We start from the raw sequence: 10045 nt of genomic DNA, 5'->3' as shown, positions 1-10045 counted from the left end.
AACGACAAAAACGGATTCAGAAACTGATTCACAATCTAGTAGGTGATTACTAGTTGCTAATTAGTACTAGAATCAAGAAATGAAACTACCAAAATAAGGAAAAGAAACTTTAAAAATCTGAAATTTGAGCTTTAATTTTTTTGGAACGTTGATGATGTGGTAGTTTGGTGACATGGCAATTTTGGTGACATGGCAATTTGCAATTTGGATTGGTAAAATTTTTAATTTGGGAGAGTGAAAAATCAGCTAAAGGAGGAAAAGCACAAGACTTAGAGTCTTTTTGAAAATTCTAAGACTTTGACTTTCCTTGCACCTTTTTGGCAAGACACCTTTTTGAAAGCCTTTGTCTCCTTTCCTCTTTTGTTTGTCTTGGAGTGTGCCCTTACTCTCTTTTGGTAATGAGTCTTTTTGAAAGTTTTATTGTCCCCTTTGTTCTTTTGTATGTTCTTTGGGATGTGTTTCAAGACTAACAAAAAACTACACTCTTTTCTCCACTCTTTAAGATCAAACCACACCTATCGAATGTTCTTGTTTAACAATAAATGATGAACATGAAGAACAACAAGAACACTCAAAAGATCGAAACCAAACCAAATGAACTCCAAATTGAATGGTTTCGGATTTCTTTTTCTCATGTTAAAATCCAAAACACAAACATGTGTTTTTGAAGCCACAATATCAACAATAACCCTTCCAATTTTGAGCTTCACCTTTCTAGTTTCTTCAACCTTAAACTCAATAATGGTGAACAACTCAAAACCACCCGGATTAAGCTCAAATTCAAGATCTAGACTAACTTAGTACTAGGGAACAAGAACCTAACACTAGAAACAAAACAAACACACTAAAATATCCTAAATCTAATTCTCAAATTTCAGCTAAACACAAAAACGGGACAGATTTCATTTTTTGAGATTTTTGGTTTTTTAACACTTTTTGTTATTTCTCAACTAACAATCCCAAGATTGATTTTGTTGGAACAAAATAAATGCTTGATTTGATATCAAATGGTATCTACAACACCAAAATAGTCCGCAAATAACTCACAATCACAAGTCTTTACCTGCAACAAGACAACAACACGATACGAGAAGCAAATATAAACTTAAAAGGAGTAAAAGATAGCTAACTTGACACAAAGAAAACTCATTAGGTATCAACTAAAGAGTGTATCAAAACTCTAAAACCCCTACAAAATAATTTAACAATACCAAGTTCTTACAGTGACCACCAAGGAAATCAACTCACCTCAAGATCTACCGTTTCTAAGCAAAGAACAATATTGGTTTTTTCAAGCCCTACACTAATGGATTATCCAAGCCCTACACTAAGGGTGTTACACTCTCTAAGAGAGAAGAAGACTTTCATATATTTATCCTTCCAAAACTAAAGAGCAAATGACTTAATAGAAGACTATATAGAGGCTAGCTAATTACATAACAAAAATAACCACAATACCCTTAATAAAAGGGGTGGCCATGAAGTGTCTTTCTAACAAAGTGTGATCCCCAAAAAACCCTCAATGAAGGGTTCTTCTTCAATGCTCCACAACCGTGGGGTCATTCTTCAATACTTGTAGTCTCGGATTGGCATCAAAGGTAAGCCCTCACGTAATCTTCCACACAAGGGTTTGCCTTATGTCATTTTCAAAACGGGTCATCCATGCATGTTTTTGTGTCCTCGAGGTGACCAAGTCTTGAGTATTTATGTGTTGGCATCCAATGACGTCTTCAAAAGCATATGACCATTTGGCTCGTATCAGGATTCGTCAGGTTTGTTAATTTTTTTTATGAAAATGGATATTTTTCATTCAAACCGAATTTAAAGATTTATTTTTTGTGTTTCTTCAATTCTCTTTTGTTACATTGTTGAATTTTGTATGTTTATAAATTGCATAAAAACTAAAATTATTGTTTAAATAGAAATACCAAGGGACTTTGGAATTGATGGAATTATGTATAATGCAACAATAAAGTACAAAGGATTAGTAGAAGCAATCGCAACACAACTGATGATAGACACATCTTTAAAAACTCTTGAAATAAGATATATAATAAGTGATAGATGTCCAACTATGTCATACATAATCACACAAGCGCACAGGTCTACCTGAAACAGAAGAAAATGATTGCTAATTTCTTCTTAAAGTATCCATTGTACATTACAACTTTGGATAAATCGAACAATCTAATTCACCAAATTGAAGGAGCAATTGTATGTGTTGGGCAACAGAGTTCTAACAAAAAAAGTGAACAATGGAGAAAGCTAGTTTCAAAAGAATGTGTTCGTTTGATCGAGATAAGTTTAGATTTTGAAGAAGTTGAAGAAGAACGTATGGATATAATTTTTGATGTAACGAATATCAACATAGCTTTAAAACAAACTTACAAGGATAAACAAACATTGGCTAATGTTATGAAGTTGCACGCATTTGTGAAACAGTTCTCGTATCGAACTGAAAGGTCAAACGCAAGTAGGTAAAAATGATTGTGTATGTTTAGTGTATTTAATTGGATATCATATTTGTCTGTAAATCGGGTATCTTTTTTCTAAGTATATTTTTTTTAATTTAACAGCTACTATTTAATTTTTGTGGTGGAGGACTATACTTGATTTTTCATTCTTCAAGAATTAGCAATGCAAAGATTTTTAAGATAAGAAAGTATTGTGACATTAATATTTTGATAAATAATTGTTTGCTTTCTTAAAGAATGATAGTAAGTCCTTTATCCATTACATTGTACATGACTTAATGTTTTATTAATTGATTTGTGTATAAAGTTGCTATTGAATGCAGGTAAAAACATCAAATGAATTCCTGCATATTGTAAGTAACGAAGCAAAAAGATTCATTGTTTGTTTTCGAAACAGAAAGTGCAGTTGTGGAGAATTTCAATTGGATGAAATACCATGTTCTCATGCTATGGCTGCTATTATGTATAAAACTAATATGTCGAGAACTATTGCTCACCTTACTACAGCAAAAATAAAATTCAAATATACTTATGTCATACCATTTGAACCTCTTCCTTATAAAAGTACAGGGGAAATACCATGTGAAGTGTTGGATGAAGTTGTATTGCCACCTGATTCAAAACGAGCTCTCAGAAGACCATGTTATGAAAGATGGAAAGCACCAAATAAAAACAAGTGTAAACGTTCAAAAGTTACATGTAGTATCTATCATCGTGAGGGGCACAATAAAAAGACTTTCCACAAACATGCACCACCTGCTTAAAAGGGAATCTGTATTTCTTTCTTTATTTTGATGTTAATATTTTTTTTTAAAACATTTATGATCAATAAATTCTAGTGTAAGATTTGTGATATTTTAAGATATTTTTGTTTATGAATATTTATTTTTATTGGTTTTTAATAATCAAATTCTTGAGAGTTAGTGAATTTCTTTTTCACTGAATATGACTGAAAAATTGAATATAATATCTTTATCATGTATTATATTTGCCTATAATGGTGTATTATCTTTATAATGTATTGTGTTGGATTGTAATGGTATCAGATATGTTTATCATGTATTATGTTTTCCTATAATGGTGTATTATATTTATAAGGTATTACACCATAACTTCAAAAATAATTAATAAAGCCAATTACTTAACAACTGAACACATATACAATGTTGCAAAGCAAAAAATAACAACATACTCCAGAAATGCACAGTAATGTGAAGTAGTTGCAACTTGGTATGCAGGAATCAAAATATTATATCTTAGATGTAGAATCATTAGTGAATGTAATATCAATAACAAATGATGCTTGATAAAGGATAGTCTGGTTGACTGAAGGGGAATCCTTTATGTTGCTTGCCACATAACCAAGTTTTTTTGATGAAAAGAACTAGGGTGTTTTACACAGATACGTTGCCTTTCTTGTAATGCTCAAAATTTTCACAAGGAGATAATATTATTTAGCCACTTAGTATGCCCTCAGTGGAAAAAATATATAAAACATTAAAAAGAGAAATTTTAGATAGATCTTTTATTTAGAGAAAAAAAGGTTCAAGGTTCTTAGAATGATCTTTGAATTGTCTATTTCAAATCTTAATGCTTTTGTAATTCAACTTCAGGTATTATCTAAAGACGATCTTTGAATTGTCTATTTCAAATCTTAATGCTTTTGTAATTCAACTTCAGGTATTATCTAAAGACGATATAGAAACTTTATATTTGTGTAAGAACATGATGAAACAGGGTGAATGGCCACAACTTATAGTTTTTTTTATCCCAAAGAGTGGTAAGTATTTGAGCAGACGTTGGATTTTTTCTGTGTATGATCAATATGGGTTGCTTCATTTATCTATTTGTTTTTCATTTTTTCAAATTTACTGTTGAAGCAGATGTGTTCATAAGAGACTGGACAATAATTATAAAGTATGTTGGAGATGTTGATTACTTTAATAACCGTGATGTTGATGATGGAGATACCATGATGACTCTTTAAGTACTAATGATACATCAAAGGACCTCATTATTTGTCCTGATAAACGCAGTAATATTGCTCATTTCATCAATAACAAGCAATTAAATCGGTCTTGATTTAAATACCAATAACATAATACCATTAACAAACGATGCTCAATGAATAAAGATGTGACACCCCGTACATTGCATGTACTTTCTCTATTTATATGTAACTTGGTATAGCTTTGTTGTATAGGTAACTGATGAGATTTGTTATGCAAGTATTAATGGTGTAGATGAAATTATAGATGTTTCCCGTACGTTTTTATGTGACACGATAAAGTTAACATCAATATAAATATTTAAACTTGGGATTGTAAGCTGGTATTTGGATCTAAAGTTTACAGTGACCAAGTGTGTACAAGTTAAATGTTAGATTAAAGGAATTAGGAGCTAGAAATGGAATGATATATTGAGGTGCTTACTTGACTTAATTAAGCTAGTAGGTGAGTCACCTACTTAAGCTTTTTGGACCAAATTAATGAACCCATGGCTATGGACTAGATTTGGGCCTAAACTAATCTACTCATTTGGGACAAATTAAAGAAAAGAGGAAGAAAATGGAGAAATTGCCCAACACTTAAACCTGCCAAAGGCCCAAGTTAATTGAGCCCAAAATAAGAATTTAAGCAAGTAGGTGCATCACCTACTTTGAAATTTTGAGCATCTTGAACCCTTAAGTAGGTGCATCACCTACTTGACTAATTTGAGGCTTGAAATAAGGTTAATAATAAGGACTCAATATAAGGTCAATATAGCTGGTCATTTTTCTCATTTTAACCATAATATTCCCTTTTAAATTTCAGCTTTCTCCCTTTCTTAACAAGGATTATAACAGCAGCCCTAAAACTCCTTCTAAGGTTCTTGAAGAAATCCTCATCTTTGCAAGATAAGGTAAGTGAAAACACTCAAGTTTTAGCTTAATAACCTCATGGAAGATTAGGAAAACATGCTATAGGTGTATAATTATAAATATATGGCAGAATATAGAACAACTACTTACTCATTTTTCCTTTGTTATTAAAAGATCTCCTTTCTTCTTTGATTTAAAGTGTGAAGGAAAGTGAAAGTTGAAGTTCTTGAGGAGTTCAAATTTAAGTATAAGTTGCAGAATTAAGGTAAGGTGACTGCTCCATTTTATTCTCCTTATATATGAATTTGAGAGAGAATTATGAATGTGTTGTTATTAAAAACTCAAGAGATGATAAGTTCAATAAGTCATTGCTACAATAAAAGGGATTTGAGACTGTTTTATGGACTGTTTTGTATATATATGTTATGGGCTTCCAGGTTGATATTGGAGAAATGTGTGATTAGTTTGTAACGAAATATAGAAGAAAGGTGTGGCGGTATATCACCGAACTAATTATTGCATTTATTTACTGCACAATCTATTTTGCGTATTATTTGGAATGTGTAATGAAACCAAGGTGGTTTTGGTGAACCTTATAAGGACATGTATGGTATGTGGGTATAATTGGAAGAGAAAAGGGTTAAAAAAACATCCTTAATTGATAGATTAAGATCTTACTGCCCGGTTACTATTTGATGAAGTTAAATAGCCCAAACGTATCGGTTCGTTGCTAATATTAGTTTACCATATCTTCTATGTAGATAAGTAATCTGAAAGGCGGTAAGTCAACTTTGGTTAGTTTTGCAGTTATATAATCAAGAATGTAAGGCATACACTATTTTGCACTCTTTTGCATGAAATCAAACATTTGGTTCATCAAATAAGCTTCCACGGTTATCCTATAACAAGTGATACATAATGGCAGTATATTATATCCCATGTAGTCAATGACCTTGTTCCCACTCTCTAATATATTAAAATACCTCAATGCATTCTTATTATTAAACATGCACGTCTATTTTCACTAGATAATTTAAGGAATTTTCTGTTTATTCAAATAAGACTCATGTGTTATTTTCAGCTCCTAAACACTTCATTTGTGTGCCAACAGCTCCCTACCTCATTGTTGTTGCATTAAGTGCCCATTTATATGTCTCTTATTGGTAGATTACTATTTCAAGGTACCACAATGTTATGATCACCAAAGTAACAATCTCAAAGGCTAAATAAACTAAGTAATGCAAATCTGTAAAACAAGTGGCAGCTCAGGGGCATAATCCTAGCATAGGACGATCCCGATTTGTTTATTTACCATTGATCAGCTGGTCATTTGTATTATATGACTTACAAAGATTATGAAGTAAGAAAGGTAAAATTAAGAAAGAAATGTAATGTACCTGATCCTACAAATATATAAAGGTGGTCTACTAGCACTATTTATTCACTGGTATCTAATTTCGATTGAGCTCTTACATTATGTGTTGTTACCTTTAGCCTTACATATTCAGTACATATTTTCATAATGACGTCCCTCACGTGGAACCTGTATTTCATGCTACAGGCATAGGTTCTTCAAGTAATACAGCTCGCTAGTAGAAGTACAGGCTATTCAGTGACTATTGGTGAGCTCCAGGTTGATTTGGGGCTTTCCGAGTTTGTTCTATATGTTCTGACATTGTGCAGTAGTCAAGAGTAGGGCGGAGGTTTATCCCGGCCCTAGCTAAGTCTATGTATATTTTTGAGGCTTTGTAGACCAATGTAAAGTCAAACATGGTAGTGTCTTGTCTTTTAGATGTGGTGGCCCCAATGGCTAAATATTGTGTATATAATTTAATGCTTGCCAATGTAGATATTCTCATCGATGCATAATATCATGTTTTTCAGAACTTTTGATTGTCATAGTTACATGCAAGAGAACTACAAAGTTATGGATTGGTTCTTTCAGGCCTTTACGGCTATGGGTGCTTGTCCGCCCCAATAGGATTTGAGGCATGAAAAAAGTGGTATCAGAGCAGGTCGTTATAGGGAGTCTACAAAGCCATGCCTATGTAGAGTTTTTCTTATGGGTGTGTTGTGCACCACATCTATAAACAAGACGCTATGGGCATTTAGGGGTTGTTTTTTTCACATCTTAGATCGTGCAATAGAGCCCAAGTCGTAGGTGAAGTCATATATAACCATTAAACCTATTTTTTTCTCTCATTATAGTAAAGATGCAGATTACAAGAATGATTAAGAATATAGGTAAGTGAGTAGATGTGGCTGCCGAAGAAGGGACCAGCAAGTCACCACCTAGACAAGCTAATCAAAGTGAGGCTCAAGCTGAGTTTGTATCACAAACTTCTTCTACTTCTCCATCTCCAGAAGAACTAAGGAGGAGAAGAACCACATCTTTATAATCACCTATTAATGCTACTGACCAAGATCTAAGGAGTGAGGTGCAATTGTTAGTTCGTATAGTTATTAGAAAAGTTCAAGGACAAACTATTCCAGCCATAGGTTCTAGTGGTGTAGATAGGGCAGCTAGCCTACGGAAATAGAATTTTTTTAAATTGTATCCTCCCACATTCACCAGATCAGATATTAATGAAGACCCACAGTACTTTATTGATCAAATCCAAAGTGCTCTAGATGTCATACATGTATCAGGTAAAAAGACAGTTGAGCTAGTAGCATATAGATTCAAATAGGAGGCTATATTTTGTTATGAAGACTGGAAACGATCTAGGGGTATCGATGCACCTTCAACTACTTGGAAAGAGTTCAAAGAGGCATTTATTGATCATTATATTTCATTTGAGATTTGAGAGGCCCTTGCAGATCAGTTCCTAAATCTTCGCCAAGGGAATATGAGCGTGAGGGAGTACAACCTCCAGTTTAACTCTTTGGCTAGGTATGCTTCTAATATAGTGGCTACTATGGATGATAGAGTTCATCGATATGTTGATAGATTGGACCCATATCTAGTTAGAGATTGTACTATTATTTCTTTGAACAAAGACATAGACATAGCAAGGATAGAAGCTTTTGCATAAAAAATGGAAGATCAGAGGCAAAGAAGAAGAACACAAGAATTGGAAAGAGGGTATTCTAAGAGAGCCAGATCTACGGGGTAGTTCATGGGATCCCAAGGTGAGTTTAGGCCTCAGTTTTCTATTAGATCACCTAGTCCATTATATTTTTATCCTACATCTAGTGCTTTACCACAGTTTCAAGGGTCCAAAGGCAACCAGTTTGGACAAAGAAGTGAGAGTTAGAGTTCACAAACAGCGGGGTATCAAGAGCAAGGGAGTATGAGCCAATTAAGGTCTCCTTAACAGACATGTAAATAATGTGAAAAGCTTCATTTAGGTGCATGTTGGTTTTGGATAAATGCCTACTTTTGGTGTGGTATGTCGGGGCATATGATGAGAGAATGCCCACAAAGGGGCATGGGTGGTATGGCACGACCTACTGGATCAACCATTGCATCATCATCATTGGTGCCTCATTTAGGTAGAGGTGTATAACCTATGGGTCATGGTAGAGTTACTAAAGGTGCAGCTAGCTTTAGTAGAGTTTAGAATCGTACATATGCGTTAGCGGATTGACAAAACTTAGAGGCTTCTCCAGATGTGGTTACAGGTACATTGTCCATCTTTTCACATGATGTATATGCATTAATTAATCTGGGTTCTACATTATCATATGCCGCTCCATTGGTTGCTAGGAAGTTCAAAAAAACACCAGAATCTCTAGTTAAGCCATTTGAAGTATCTACACCGGTTGGTGAATTTATTTAGCAAGAAGAGTGTATCGAAATTGTACAATAACTATTTATGGTCGTGATATAATGGCTGACCTGGTTGAGTTAGAAATGGTATATTTTGATGCTATAATGGGTATGGATTGGTTGTCTTTTTATTATGCCGCAGTAGATTACCGAGCTAAGAGGGTGTATTTCCATTTTCCAAGTGAGTCAGTCCTTGAATGGAAGGGTAATATTGGTGCGCCAAGAGGTAAATTTATTTATTATTTTAAGGCAAAAATAATGATTATCGAGTGTTACATATATCATCTAGTTAGAGTGAGAGATACAGATGTGGAGCCTCCAACTCTTCAAACTATTCCAGTGGTAAATGAATTTTTCGATATATTTCCTGAAGATCTTCTAGGTTTGTCACCAGAATGAGAAGTGGAGTTTGGTATTGATGTAATTTCAGATGCTGAACCAATCTCAATTCCTCCATGTAGAATGGACCCGACAGAATTGTGGGAGTTAAAAAAGCAATTAAACGACTTTTAAGAAAAAAGATTCATAAGGCCTAGTATATCCCCTTGGGGCGCACCAGTGTTATTTGTGCGTAAGAAAGATGGCTCATTGATAATGTGTATTGACTACCGATAACTTAATAAGGTGACTATTAAGAACAAATATTCCCTTCCGAGAATTGATGACTTATTCAACCAGTTGCAAGGCGCCAAGTGCTTTTCAAAGATTGATTTAAGGTCAGGTTACCACCAAGTAAGGGTCAAAGAGAATGATATACCCAAGACAGCTTTTCGAACATGGTATGGTCATTATGAGTTTCTAGTCATGTCCTTTTGACTAACTAATGCACCCGCAGCTTTTATGGATTTGATGAATAGGGTGTTCAAGCCATTCTTAGATGTGTTCGTGATAGTTTTTATGGATTATATTCTGGTTTATTCGAGAACAAAGGAGGACCAT

The sequence above is a fragment of the Capsicum annuum genome, chromosome 7 (assembly GCF_002878395.1).
Source record: "Capsicum annuum cultivar UCD-10X-F1 chromosome 7, UCD10Xv1.1, whole genome shotgun sequence".
Taxonomy (NCBI): Eukaryota; Viridiplantae; Streptophyta; class Magnoliopsida; order Solanales; family Solanaceae; genus Capsicum; species Capsicum annuum.
The sequence above is the reverse complement of the archived record's forward strand: the minus strand, read 5'-3'. Positions refer to the sequence as shown.